The following is a 15,687-nucleotide window of genomic DNA, read 5'->3' on the forward strand; positions in this document are numbered from 1 at the left end:
GGGAGGGTCCATTCCAACTATGGGCAGCACCATTTCATGGGCTGGGGTCCCAGACTGAAAAAAAAAAAAAAAAAAAAGGAGAAAGCAAGCTGAGCACCGGCGTTCATCTCTCTCTAAGCCCTGACTGTGGTGGACACAGTGTGACCAGCTGTCTCGCACTCCTGCTGCCGTGCCTTCCACACCATGATGGACTGTACCTTCAAACTGTGAGCCGGAACGGACCCTTGCCCTAGTTGGGTTTCTATTGCAGTGATAAACGCCATGACCAAAAGCAACTGAGGGGGCGGTGGGGGGGGGGGAGTTTATTTCACGACACAGTTCTCATGTCATATTCCATCACTGAGGTCAAGGCAGGAACCTGGAGCCAGGAACCCAGGAACTGAAGCCAAAGCTGTGAAGGAGTGCTACTTCCTGGCTTGCTCTCCTCATGGTCAGCCTGTTTTCTTATTGACCATAAGAAAGCTCAGGGGTGGCACCACCTACAGTGAGCTGGGCCCTCCCACATCAACAGCTAATCAAGAGAATGCACCACACCAGGGCCTTGCCCACAGACCAGTCTAGTGGGGGCATTTTCTTAATTGGGAGTCCCTCTTTCCAAACGACTCTAACGTGGATCAAGCTGACATAAAACTAGCCAGCACACCTTCTTCCCTGAAGCTGTTTGCTTAAGTTCCTTACGCAGCTGTATTTTCTCATGGCAATTAGAAAAAAAAATAACTTTTTCTTTTTGTCCTGAAGCATAGTTAAGTGATTTGGAATGGCTTTATCCTTCACAGCCATGTCTGGACTCTCTGAGACAAGTTTCATCTCAGTGTCTGCCATGGCTATGTTGGAGGAGAGCTTGCTGGCCCTGGGTAAGGTCTGAGCTTTGTCTGCTTCCCCCATCTCTGCAGGGAGTGACTTCCTTCCACACCCATGGAGATCAAAATGTAGCCAAAGACTCTCAGGGATTCTCATGCCATGCCTAGAGTGGCCCCTACTCCTGCTCTCAGTGCCTTCCTCTTCTCCACTGTGTCTCACCAACCCTAGAATGTTTGGTCTTCATGATGTCTGGACTCTGTTTCTTATCCCCTGCAAGGCTGAGCTCTGTCCCCCCTCCCGCTTCCTGCACCTGGTGAAGAGCAATCACGGATGTATTTAGTTGGCTTTCTTTCTAGGCTCCCACATTCTGGTTTTCAGTGGCCCTGTGTATATTCTTTAGTCTTCTTATAGAAGGTGGGAGCAAAGTTCTGGTGTTTTGGGCTGGTACGTGTATGTGTGAGGACTTGGGTCCACGCATGGAGCAGTGCAGCAGGATGGGTGGGGGCTTGATGGAGACACTGCTTTCTGTGCACGCTTGGAGACCCGAGCTGAGATCACAGTGGCATGAGCCTGCAACCCTGGCTGGCAGTGGAAGGAGATGGCTCCCCAGGGCTCACCAGTCAGCAGGTCTTGCTGAAGTGATAATCCTTACATTCAAAGAAAGACCATGTCTCAACAAATAAGATGGCAAGTGACACCTGGAGTCATCTCTGGCTTCCATATGTGCGTGCGCACACACACACATACACACACACACACACACACACATGAGAGCTCAGCTGAACATACATTTGTGTACATGTATGCATGTTCACACATTTGTGTATACGTGTGCACACATCAAATTCAGTGCTCTTACTACATCAGGACAAGAGATGGGTGTCTCTGAAATTTCCTGAATGAGAGAACTGAGATCTACAGAAGGGAAAAGGCTTGCCCAAATTCAACAGATGCCAGTCCTGTCACCAGCTGAAGTCTTCCAGTTCTTCCCCATTCATCCTGAGTGTCTGGAGGAAGCCATGTTCAGAAACCACAGCCCTTAGCCATCTGCTTAAATCTTAAGATTTAAAGAAACCGAGTTATTTATTCTTTTTTTTTTTTTTTTTTTTTTTTTTTGGCCACTACAAAAGAATGGAATTGATTAATATCATAATGAAAGTATTGTCTCTCTTTCATGGCGTTCTTTCGTGTAGCCCTCAGGCACAATCTGAGTGTCCCAGTCATCTTCTTAGAGCTGTCTCTCTACGCCCTGAAGAGCTTGGTCTGCTCTGGTTTTAATTCTTGTACCCCAGAAAGTAAATAATGCGAATGGAAGAAAAGACCGCTGCCCTTCTGAAGCACGCACGGTGTGGAATTCCATTTCCATGTGGCTGTTGAAAGCCAGGAGATCTGAGTAGCTAAAAATGGCTATAGGACACAAAAAGAGCAGTTTCAGGGCTGGAGAGATGGCTCAGCAGATAAGAGCCCTTGCTCCACAAGCATGAGGACCTGAGTTCAAATCCCCTCGTACCCTCATGAGAATGGTAGGTGTGCTGCACAGTGCTAAAGAGTCATTCCTTCCCTGGTTCCTCATATTAGTTATGTTTCTTGTTCCTATGACTACCTGACAAAGAAAACTTAATGGATCAGTGAGATGGCTCAGCAGGTAAAGGTACTTGCCCAAATACCTGTGGATCTGAATTGTATTCCCAGAACCCATAGTGGAAGGAGAGAAAAAAATGCCCCAAATTCATTCTCTGACCTTCACATGCATGTCCTGGCACACAAGCTTTTACACACAGCATTCACATATGCACACACACACACACACACACACACACACACACACACACACATACATATGCATGCACGCATGCACACACACACACTTTTTTTTTTAAAGGAATAGTAAAGGTTTAACAGCAGTAGGAGCAGCAACAGCAGCAGCAGCAGCAGCAGCAGCAGCAGCAGCAGCAGCAGCAGCAACAACAAAGCAAGTCATGGAGAGCAAGCCAGTAAGCATCGATCCTCCATGGTCTCTGCTTTCGGTTCCTGCCTCCAGTTTCCTTCTTTTGAGTTCCTGCCTTGGCTTCCTGGATGATGGATTAGAAGCTGTCAACTAAGATAAGCCCGTTCCTCCCCAAGCTAGTTTTGGTAAGTGTTTTATCACAGCAACAGAAACCAAATCACAACACTCTTCCAGAACACAGTGACTTGAGTGAAGAATAGGAATTCAGAATAAATCCAAGGAGCAGGGTGTCACTCACTGCTCTAGGAACCACTCACTCAAATTTCCCTGGGACTCTATTTTCTTGTCATCTCTGTCTTGACTCCTCAGGTGACCAGGTGGGTTTAAGACAGCCATGTGCAGCAAACCTATGTTTTGGTTGACTATGGGTGTTTTCCCTATGATGGTGGCCCACAAGCCATTATAATAGCATTAAAATCTCCACCTGCTGGAAAAGCTATAACGTACAGAGCATTGCTTAGGTGTTCGCAGTGCCTCTGGGCGAATAAGCCCATATTCCTGTCACAGGAAAGTATAAACATGTAGGGACAGACACTATACCATATGCGATAACAATAATGAAAGACTCGTTTTCTTTTTTGTGCAATTTCTATATTATACTTCTTAAAGCATTATGTTAGTTGTACTGGTGAGGGGTTGGGTAGAAGCCACCATGTTTGTTTGGTTGGTTGGTTTTTGACTGGCTGGTGACTAGGAGTTTATATGTACCAGGGACTAGGCCTGGGAAGGAGGCCTGAGGCATTGTGGGAGCTGAGTTCCTAGTCTATATGAGATTCTACCTTCTCAGGGCTGGACCCTAGATAGGACCAAAGCTCTGGAAATGGCCTGGAGCAGAGAAGATGGCTACTGTAGCACACTCGGAAGCATATGCACTCCAGCCCAGCTTACAGCTTACAGCTTACAGGGGTGTGTGTGTGTGTGTGTGTGTGTGTGTGTGTGTGTGTGTGTGTGTGTGTGTCCAGTGCCCCTCACTCAAATAGGAGGCCTTCAGGCCAGCCCAAAGCATGATGGAGCTGTAAGAGCCAACGGGTCCATCACCATGACAAAGCTGTCCAGTCTAGTTGAGGAGCAGGAAGGCATTTGGTCCTCCCAAAGCTTTGCCTGAGAGGTGGAGGAAGAGGGACATGATCTCCCCAGGGGCACAGCTCTGGTAACAATCACGAGGAGTGCAGATCCAGTGACAGACCATTCTCCTAAACAGGGACTCCTACTTGCAAGAGGCAGCCAACTCCTTTGTGTGTCAAAAAAGAAGACTTCTACCAGATTGCTAAAAATGAGCAGTGGATAAAAATACAGTTCTGGTCCCTGGTGCCACGCATCCTGGCCACGCTGCAAACAGCCTGCTCTTAAAAAAAAAGAAAACACAACCCAAAAACTGAGACTCTTCTCGAAGTCCAAACTTGACACTCTCCTTGAGGCATAGTCTGCCCTCTGGTGGTGGATCTCCCGTAAAGACACTCCCTACAACCAACTTACTCAGAGCCCTGGAGATGGATGAGGAGTTTTTGACAGAGGCCCATGGCAGGGCTTTGAAAATGAATGTTGGCTTTTCTCATCTTACAGACTTCTTGTTACAGTGTCTGAAGAAGAAATTCTCTCTCTCGTTCCCCGCCCCCCCCCCCATCCAGCCGTGTTTTGTTTAACGCTTCTTGACTTTTGTTTTGTTGAGAAAATCAGGAGGGCCTACCTCAGCAGACAGAAAAGACTTTAAACTCTAGGGACAAAAAAGTTTATAGGAACAGAGAAACCCCATGCTGACTCAAATGTTTGCCCTTCAGTAAAGTTTTTGGGTAGTGGGGTGGGGGTGGGGATTGTCTCTGAGAGGCCCACACTCAACGCCCAAAGTAGTAGTAACCTAACGTACGGTTTAGTAGGACAGAATGCCTGAGTTTGAATTCTCCCTCTGTCTCTTACTATGTGTGTGACCTTGGGGAGATCATTTAAACTTTTCTGCTATGCTTGCATGCCATTTAAGTGTGAACCCAGAGGCTTGTTTTGGAATCCTGATCCCCACTGGAGAGCCGCTCTGGAATCTTCCAGAGGCAGGGCCTAGAGGAAATTCATCAGTCTCTCAGGTACCTGCCTTTAGAGACAGCTAAGGGGGGGCTTCATAGCTACACGGGGGCCTAAATCCCTCTGAGGTTGTGTTAGCTGCTTTTCTTAATGCAGTGAACCTGACAAGATGTAACTATAAGGCATAACTTACACTGGCTCACAGGCTCACAGCAAGGAAGGCAACTGGGGTCCTATCCACGGTGGCAGGAGCTTGTGCCTCATGGCTTTTCACATCTCGGCAGACCATGAAGCAGAGGCAGAGACTGCAGCAAAGGCCAAGCCTGGCTGTAAACCTCAAGCTCTACCCCATCCCCTCAGAGATCCACATTCCCCAGTGAGGCTCTACTTCCTAAAGGCCCCACAACCTTCCCAAAGAGCACCACGAGCCAGGGCTGAGTGTTCAAACACAAGCCTGTGGAGGAGGACCATCCACAGCTCCCCTTCTACACTCCCACCGTGGGGTCCTCACCAGAGCTGGAGCAAGAGTTCGCCAGCACCACACCCCTGACTAAATAAACCTCTTTTCTTAGGCATGGCACAGCTTCAGGTATTTCAGTATAGTAACAGAAAACAGAACAGTACACTCCATTTCCTTGTCCATAACATGGGGGAGTTTCCTGAGCGTTTGGGGAGTTAATGGCCATCAGGTAGTGAGGAAAGTGCTCGATACATGGTGTGAACTGTAAAATCATCAGGGAACGTGACTGCTGACCCCCTGCCTCTGCAGCTTTTTTGGAGTACACAAGCTGAGGCTGGCCTAGATTTCACTGCACAGGTAAGGAGTGTAACAAATATTGGTGCCATGCAGCTATCAGGTTCAAAGCCCTTCCCATCTGTGAGCTGGCTCACTTCGAGAACCATCCATGGACCAATGCACCAAAGCCAGGTGACCCCAATGAGAAAAGGAACCTTTATGGGGGCACAGAGAAACAGGGTCGAGGATGGGGGGTGATCTACAGTAGTGGGGTCCCAGAGCTCTGCAGCAGGGACAGCAGCTGGCCCTGGAGTAGGACAGGAGAGACATCCGAGTCTAGAGGACGCATTGGGTTCTGGCTGTCAGCTCCTGCTTACTCTTCCCTGGTTTACACCATGCTCTTCTTTCCTTTGAATTTGGCCCCAACAGCTTCAATTGGCCAGAGCTAGTTCTGTTTGCCTCTGCTCGAGGATCCTGGCTGGTACAAGGAGACGGAGAGAGTGTATGGCTTGCTCGGAGTCACACACGACAATTCTATGGCAGAGGCCAGCTCCTCTTCCTTGGGCTGACCACTTTGGTCCTGCACCCAGAGGAAGGGGAGGTACTCCACCATAAGCAAACTCAGCAGGTGTAAAGGAAAGCCACAAATCCCCAGCTGCTGTGGAACTAAACACCTCAAACTATCAGGCAACAACATATGTGGTTGATGGCTCAAGGGCTCCCCTCAGTGGTCATCTTACCGACAGAAAGCAGAGGCCTTGCATGACTCCCTGTAAGGAGAAGCAGACAAGAAAGCACTGTTGTGGCCCTAGCCTTCTGGGTAAGGTGTTAAGATCAAGTTCCCAAAGAGAGAAGATGCTGATTTCAGAAGAAATAGAGAAGGGAAAAGTCAGCTAGCTGTGACAATACACTCCTTTAATCCAAGTACTTGGAAGACAGAGGCAGGAGAATCACATAAGATCAAGGCCAGCCTGAGCCACACAAGCTCCAAGATTGGCAGTACTACATCTAAACAAACCTACAAAACTCTCTCATAGTGAAAGGACCCTCCAGGGTTTCAGTCTAAAGCCCCTACAGCATGTTGGCTCAGTTATCCCCTGGATCAAAACCCAGGCTCCCAGGGCCCTGAATTTGGTGACATGAAGGCACTGAACACTTTTTTGTGTGCCCCATAAACAGCTAACATGAAATGTGACATGTTTATGGTTCAGAAGGTGCCTGGGCATCACACACACACACACACACACACACACACACACACACACACACAGATACATAAACACACAGATACAGACACACACAGATACACATAAACACACACATACATAGACAGACACATAAACACACACATATACAGATATACACACACACTCACACAGAGATAGAGTGAAACTAACACACACACAGATACACATAAACACACACGTACATAGACAGATACATAAACACACACATATACAGACATACACACACACAGAGATAGACTGAAACTAACACACACACGTAGACACACAGACATATACACAGACACAAACATACAAACACACAGACACATACACACTTACACAGAGATAGAATGAGACTAACACACACAGATGCACACACAGACATACACACAGGCACAGACACACACACAGACACACACACAGACACACACACAGACACACACACACACACACACACACACACACACACACACACACACGTGCACACACATACCTTCAGCACCACCAGGTAGTTGAGTTGACTTAGACCATCCTGAGCAAGCTCTGGTGTTCTCTTTTTCTTTTTGGTTATTTCCTCAGCTGCTTTTAAAGATCCCAGACTAGAAAATATCTTTGAAATCATACAGGTTAAAACAGAAATGTATGTACCCCACCTCCTGTGTGGCCTAAGTTTCACCCTTCATACCACGGGAGAGTAGGATAGAAGGAAGTTTCCAGGATACCATCAGGGCAGGGGAGGCGCTGTGGCCAGGCCAAGAACAAAGAAAAGGGTGCTGTTTGGAACTTCCATGTCTGTATTAACTCAGCTCTTATGTCTGTATTAATGAAGCAAACTTCTCTGCAACCTCTGGTCACCTGTGACACTAAACAAGACACCTCCTCCTCCACCCCAAAGAAGCTTTAGGATTTTTTTTTTTGAAAACCAAACATACAGGCTTCTGCAGGCTGGCCACAGGTCCTGATAGGACAAATTTCCCTATGTGTTGAGACCAGGCTGTGTACTACTCTACGTTACTCCATGCTATGTAAACAGTGATTTTTTTTTTCAGACTGTGCCTTGCCCTAAGAGATCCCCATTTTACAAGTGGCTTCTGATGCCATTTTGAGGATGGAGGATGGCTCTGCACCTGGGCAGATACTTGAATGGCACTATCTGTCCTGTACCCTCTGTATGGCACAAGCTGGCAAATGACATTCATGGTAGGAGAAATGTGCCCCTCCTCTACTTGTTTTTGTAGGAGGATATGAGTTGGGACTGCGTGGACACATGGGAATTTTAAAAAACTAAAATCATATCAGGAAATTCAGGCTTGAGAACCTGTCAAAGACAACAGACCAAAGACATAGACACCTAGCACTGTGATGGCTCCACTGGCCACTGAGACTGGCAGCCTGGTCCTGCAGATCCAAAGCTGCAAGACCTCCACCTCACAGGACAAGAACAGGATGTCCAAGAAGAGTCCCGGTGAGGACCCGGTACTGATAGTTTAGCAGAAGCCAGAGGCCTAGAACTAGACCAATGACTTACTGCAATGGACAGTCACAAGAAAACCTGTTTGGGGAAAAAGGGTAGACTGTGTGACACACTGAAGTTTTCTTGTTTGATTCTTTTGGGGCACGAGGTTGCAAGGGTTGAGGGCAGATAGGAAGGGACAGGGGAATGAGTGGGATTGAGGTGCATGATGTGGAATTCACAAAGAATTAATAAAAAGTTTTTTTAAAAAGAGAGAGAGAGACTGGCATCTAGAAAACTCCTGACTATCCTAAGGAGTTCAGCTTGACTTGGTCTTCACTGTTAACCCAGCCTCCTTGTATTGCAGTTTGCCTATCCTCCTGTTTGCCCATCTAGACCTGCTGTCCATTTGTCTGCTAAGACCTGATTCTGACCTTTGCTTCCATAGCATCCATGGTTCAGCACCTTGCTTCTGCAGGTGAACTTCACTCTACAACTCTGCTCAGGCATGGGACGCAGCAGTGAGCTGACCCTACTGCAGTCTTTGCTGAAGCCCTTCAGTCAGTTCTGTATCTTCCCCCTGACCCACAGAGATGCCATTTTCCTATCAGCTTTGCTGCTTCTCAGACACTCTAACCCTTTGTAGCCATTCTGTAAACTAGATAGATAGATAGATAGATAGATAGATAGATAGATAGATGGATACATAGATAATATAGTTAGTGTGTTATATATAATATGTGATTTGAGAGTTAATATTAGTAATAAACTAGGAATAAAATAACCTGTGTTTGCCTCAGCAGGGAATAAAGGAAATGGTACTGATAGGTAAATTGCTGCCAAAAAAACTACCACAACTTGAGAGTTTATTTCTATTCAATGAATTTTGCTATTGCGGACAAGCACAAACACGGTTTTATCTATGTTTCTGGCATAGCATGTTCATGCCAGTATGATATCAAAGGGTTTAGTGAGACAATGAGGAAGTAGAGGGAAGATAAGCCTAGAAGCATAGCATGGAGAAAGGTCACATATCATTTGGCTAGAGATGGGTGGATGGATGGACAGATGATGGAGGGGTAGATGGATGATGGATGGATGGATGGATGGATGGATGGATGGATGGATAGGTAGATAGGTAGATGGGTGGATAAGCTGATAAGTGGATAAAAGGGTGGGTGTGTAGAAGAATAGATGGACAGATACAAATATATACACAGAATACACATGCACTCACATACTATGTCATATTGATGTGCATGTGTTTGGGTAAGGAGATAGATATTCCATGCAGGGAGGCTCAGAGAAGAATTGATGGCAGTGGAATGTTTGTGTTCAGAGAAGCCAAAAGGCACATGAGCTCATGAGAAGAGAAATGCATGACCAGGAGAGACTGGAGGACCAGAAAGACAGAGGCAACTATGAGCAGTGGTTGTCAAGACATGGAGAGATGAAGGAGGCTCTACCTGAGAGTAATAGTGGTCAGAGATGCTAAGCATGGCCTCAAATGAACAGGGACTCGAGAAGGCTTGAGTGGGAAATGGAGGAAAGAGAAATCAAGGTGGACTCCTGTAGGAGCCACATAGGCCATTTGGACACCCACATAAGACTACAGCTGAGGCAGAGATACAAGGATGGAAATTCATTGGCTGGTATAAAGTCATTCATCCCAGTGATCAAGCCTCAGACACTTCCTGAATGGTTCACATTGCCTGTGGGTTCCTGCTACTTGCTTAGGTCTCCACGCCCAGAAAACACATTTAGACTCATTTCCCAGACTACCTTATAGACCTTCTGATCTGACTAGTGAGATATGAACAGAATCAAGATGGACATTTCAGACACGGCCCATCATGAACCTCTGAGGCTCCCCCTACTGGCTGAGTGGGTGGAGAGGATTACAGTGATTGTAAGCAGGGAGGAGTCACAAGATGGAAGGAACCTGGGATACTGAATGATTGCATAGAGCAAAGTGTGCCCACCATCAACACTGACCTGATTGGGCCATGGCACAGTAAAGTGGGCAAAGTTACTGCAGTGCCCTACCTTGTGTGTTACGGAAAGTGCCCTACCTTGATTGTTAATAATTTTGATTGCTTCCATTTCTGTGCCTTCAGGCTCCCTGCAGATTCCTTCCAATATTCTTTTATCTTTAAGGTTTTATACTCATTGTGTCACCTGCAATCAAAGTTTAGCTATTATCTACAAGCTAGAAGTAGCCTTAGAGACTATTTCCCAAAGCCAAGGTCCCTAAACCAGCACAGAGGTAAGCACGTGCATTCAGGACTGGAAGTCAGGCTTCAAGTTCTTCCACTTGGTCCGTTCCTGTGGCTCTGGAATCTGTTTTGTGCAGAACATAATAAATCTGGATTCCTTTGACAGAGTGAAATGCACGGAGTCACCTCCAGGCATTGATTTTTGTCCAGAGGACCCCCACACCAGCCCTGGGGGGCTCAGAGTGGGGATCGATGGTGGGGTCTGGCTCTATGGTTGTAAATTGCAGTACATGGAGGCAGGCAGAACTGTTCATTGGCAATAAATTCAGCTTCAGCTAGCAGGCCAGCTTTTTTCCTTTGGTGATTCTACCTCATAGATCAGAGAAAAAGGAGAGAGAGAGAGAGAGAGAGAGAGAGAGAGAGAGAGAGAGAGAGAGAGAGAAGGAGGGAGGAAACTTTTGCCTCACGTGTTTTCCCTTAACACTTTTAAGAAACATTTAATTTGGAAACAAGTTTAGAGTTCAAGAAGAGTTCCCACAATAGCACAGGGAGTCACCAGCATCCCCTGATGTTAGCATTTTATACAGTTCAGTTATCAAAATGGAATTAGCACTGGTGCTGCCATAAAGTGAGCTATGTGCATTATTGGGGTTGCATCAGTTTCCCACTAATAGCCTTTCTGCTTTAAACCAGGATACAGATGTCATTGCACCTCAGTCAATCATGGAGCCTTCCTGTCTTTCTGGGTTTGCATCACCAGCACAGTTTGAAAGAGTGCTGGTCTAGAGTTTTATACACTGCTCTTCAGCTTGAGTTTGCCTCTTGGTTGGAGTGTGGCTGTAGGTTTGCAGGGTGGAGAATGCAAGGCCAAAGTGCCTTTCTCTCTGTGTCACCTCCAGGAGTCCACAGCACTGGTTTATCACTAATGATTGCCCCCTTACCTTGTGGATAATGTGGCATCTAACAGGTTCCACCACTGCGGGGTTCAGTAGTCTCCCTGTTCAGCTCCTGTTCAGGGGTCCCTGGAAGAAAAAGGAAAGATGGGGCCTTTTTTGATGGTTTGTCTGTCATCTTCACAGATGCTCATGAACAGGCTCAGAACTGCCTCTTAAAAACAACGAACGAACAAAAACCAACTATTTATTTTAAGTGTGTGTGTGTGTGTGTGTGTGTGTGTGTGTGTGTGTGTGTATACATGCACATAAAATTCTGAAACCCATGGCGACCAGATGTATTTGATCCCCCTGGAGGTAGAGTTGGAAGCCATTGTGAGTCACCTGACATGGGTATTGGGAACCAAACTTGAGTTCTCTGCAGGAGCAGTATACCCTTCTAACTGCTTGGCCATCTTTCCACCTACACCCACCGTCACCCCAAGCTGATCTCTTTTTAAGCACATGGTGGAAGCTAAGGAAGCCATCTACTTCCTATTTCGCTCTGCAGTCAGAAAGAAAGGGGAACAAATGTCCCCAAACCAGACTGCTAGCCCTCTGAGGGAATAGGGGCTTTGCACTCCTTTGTTCTGACAGGTTCAGGATAAAGACAACAAGCAAAGAAAGGTGGCCAGTGTTGATCAGACGCTGTTGCGTTTGTCACTGGGGAGATGTTGGAGCCAGATACGCTAACACCGGCAGCTTAGTTTGATTGGTTTGGGGTACTGGATATGGATCAAGTGGCCTTGAGCATGCTAGGCAGGTGCTCTGTTGCTGAGCCACAGCCCAGCCCTTCCCCAATATGCACCTTCTTCAGTAAGCAGCATCTGGCAGAGCAAAAGCTTCCCACTAAAGAGCAGCTTGTGTTTGGGAATGCAGATTAGGGGGACCAGTGTGCCTAGGAGGAGAAGAGGCAACAGAGGTAGCCGAAACAAGGACATTTTGCCCAGTGGCTGGTTTGCCACATTTGACGCCATCTCCATAAGGAGGTTCATTGATGCTCATCATCTTCTTTGAAGTAGGCTGGGTGTTGCCAGGAGTTAATCTGTCTTATTGTTAAAGAATCCTTAAAACAATAAATCATCTTTAAATGCCATATTCTTAGGGTTGGAGATAGTGGTTGGAAAGATAGAAAGGGGAATATAGAAATATATATAGGGTTGATAGGACAAAAAGTAGACCATTGAGTCTACTTTTCAACGTAAGGCCTTAATTGTTGCTCACTAAGTTATTTTTTAATTCATTGGTATAGAATTTTGTATATTGATGCAAAACAAGTTTAATTTTGATATTATAGAATTCAAACTTAAGATTATTCTCCACATGTATTATATATATTTCTAGTCCAATATGATGTGTTGTACCTATACAACTCAAGTAGAATATAAGGTTTAGCTTCAATACTTTGAAAGTGCTATTTCAGGCTCCTTAGCATAGTAAATTATAAAGTTAATTGTTAGTTGATCAAATCATGGTTATGTCAATTACTAGTCTATTTTTAATCACAAGAATATACATCCTAGGTGTAACAAATAGATATGCTTCTATAAATAGATAAGATAAAATAATTAGATAAAGTCTTCAAAAACTGCAGAGTCTCAGGTGGATTTTAACCTGCCTTCCAGAACAAAGAAAGAATATTAAAGCTACAATGGGAAAAGCCAAAGAACATATAAAGGCAGACCTATCAGAATTACACCAGACTTCTCAACAGATACTGTAAAGACTAAAAGGGCCTGTACAGATGTTTTGCAATATCTAAGAGACCACAGATGCAAGCCCAGACTACTATACCTAGCAAATTTTTCAATCACCACAGAGGGAGAAAACATGATATTCAATGACAAAATCAAATTTAAACAATATTCATCCGCAAATCCATCCCTACAGATGACAGCAGAAGGAGCTTAACTACACCCAAGAAAACACGTGAAATAAATAATTCTACACCAGCAAAATCAAAAGAAAGGAAACACACATCATCAGCATCGTCATCAGCATCATCAAATAACAGGAAATAACCAACATTGGTCTTTAATATCTCTCAATATCGATAGACTCAATTCCCCAGTAAAAAGACACAGGCTAACAGTATGGATGTGAAAACAGGATCCATCATTCTGCTATACACAAGAAACTCACCTCAGCATTAAATAGACATTACCTCAGAGCAAAGGGCTGAAAAAAGATCTTCCAAGCAAACAGACCAAAGAAGCAAGCTGGATTAGCCATTCGAATATCTAATAAAATAGACTTCCAACTAAAATTAATCAAAAGAGATGGGGAATGGCACTTTATACTCATAAAAGAAAAAAAAATCCACCAAGATGACATCTCAATTCTGAGTAACTATGCCCCAAATGCAAAGGTACCCATACTCATAATAAGCTTAAATCAAATATTGAACCCCACACATTAATAGTAAGAGACTTCAACACCCCACTCTCATCAATAGAACAGGTCATCCAAACAGAAACTAAGCAGGTAAATAATGAAACTAAAAGATATTATGAATCAAATGGACCTAAAAGAAAACACAAAAAATATACCTTCTTCTTAGCACCTTATGGATCCTTCTTCAAAATTGACCATATACTTGGTCATAAGCTAGTCACAATTGATACAAGAAAATTAGAATATTTTATCAAACCACATGGATTAAAGCTGAACTTCAACAACAACAGAAAAAAACAGAAAGCTTACAAACTCATGGAAACTGAACAACTCCCTATTCAATGAAGAAGAACTAAAGAAAGAAAGAAATGAAAGGTTTTCTAGAATTCAATGAAAATGAATGCACAACATACCCAAACTTATGGAACACAATGAAAACAGTACTAAAAGGAAAGTTCATAGCACTAAGTGCCTTCATAAAGAAATTTGGTGAGATCTAATACTAGCAACTTAACAGTTAACCTGAAAGTTTAGAAGAAAAACAAACAAACATACCCAAGAGGAGTAGAGGGCAAGAAATAATCAAACTCAAGGCTGAAATCAATAAATTTAGAAACAAAGAGAACAATGCAAAGAACCAGTGAAACCAAGAGTTGACTCTTTTAGAAAATCAACAACGTAGACAAACCCTTAGCCAAACTAACTAAAAGATAGACAATATCCAAATTAACAAAATCAGAAATGAAAAGGAGGACGTAACAACAGATAGTGAGGGAATCCAAAGAATCAGTAGGTCTAACTTCAAAAACCTGTACTTCACAAAGTTGGAAAATCTAAATGAAATGGGCAATTTTCTTGATAGATACCACTTACCAAAGTTAAATCAAGATAAGATAGGCATTTAAATATACCTATAACCGGGAAGGAAATAGAAGCAGTGATTAAAAGTCTCCCAATCAAAATAAAAGCAAGGGGCCAGGTGGTTTAAGTGCAGAATTCTACCATCATTCAAGGAAGAGTTAACACCCAATACTCCTCAAACTATTGCACAAAATAGAAACAGAAGGAGCATTGCCAAACTCACTATATGAAGGCACAGTCACGTGATACCTAAACCACAGAAAGATTCAACAAAGAAACAGAATATCAAACTCTGATAACATTGATGCAAAACTACTGAGTAAAACACTCAGAAACCAAATCCAAGAACACATCAAAATATTATCCACCATGATAAAGTAGGCTTTATCCCAAGGGATGCAGGGATAGTTTGACACATGAAAATCCATCAATGTAACTTACCATATAAACCAACTGAGAGAAAAAGAAAATCATACGATCATCTCGTTCAGATGCTGAAATGTCTTTGACAAAATCCAACACCCATTCATGATAAAAGTCTTGGAGAGATAGGGATACAAGGCACATACCTAAACACAAAAAAGGCAATATACAGTAAGCCAATAGCCAACATCAAATTAAACAGAGAGAAACTTAAAGCAATTCTAGTAAAATCAGGGAGAAGTCTGTCCATTCTCTGCATATGCATTCAATGCAGTACTTGAAGTTTCAGCTATACCAATAAGACAATTAAAGGAGATCAAGGGGATACAGATTGGAAAGGAAGAAATCAAAGTACTGCTATCTGCAGATGATATGACAGTATATATAGTGACCCCAAAAATTCTACCAGGGAACTCCTACAGCTTTTAAATAGCTTCATCAAAGTTTATGATTGCAAAATTAACTGAAAAACAAAAAGCGAAGACAGTGCCCTCCTATATATAAACAATAAATGGGCTGAGAAAAAATTAGGGAAACAACACCATTCACAATAACCACAAATAATACAAAATATCTTGGTGCAGCTCTAACCAAGCAAGTGAAACATATGTGTGACAAGAACTT

This window comes from Acomys minous (assembly GCF_964271855.1).
Source record: "Acomys minous genome assembly, chromosome: 2".
Taxonomy (NCBI): domain Eukaryota; kingdom Metazoa; phylum Chordata; class Mammalia; order Rodentia; family Muridae; genus Acomys; species Acomys minous.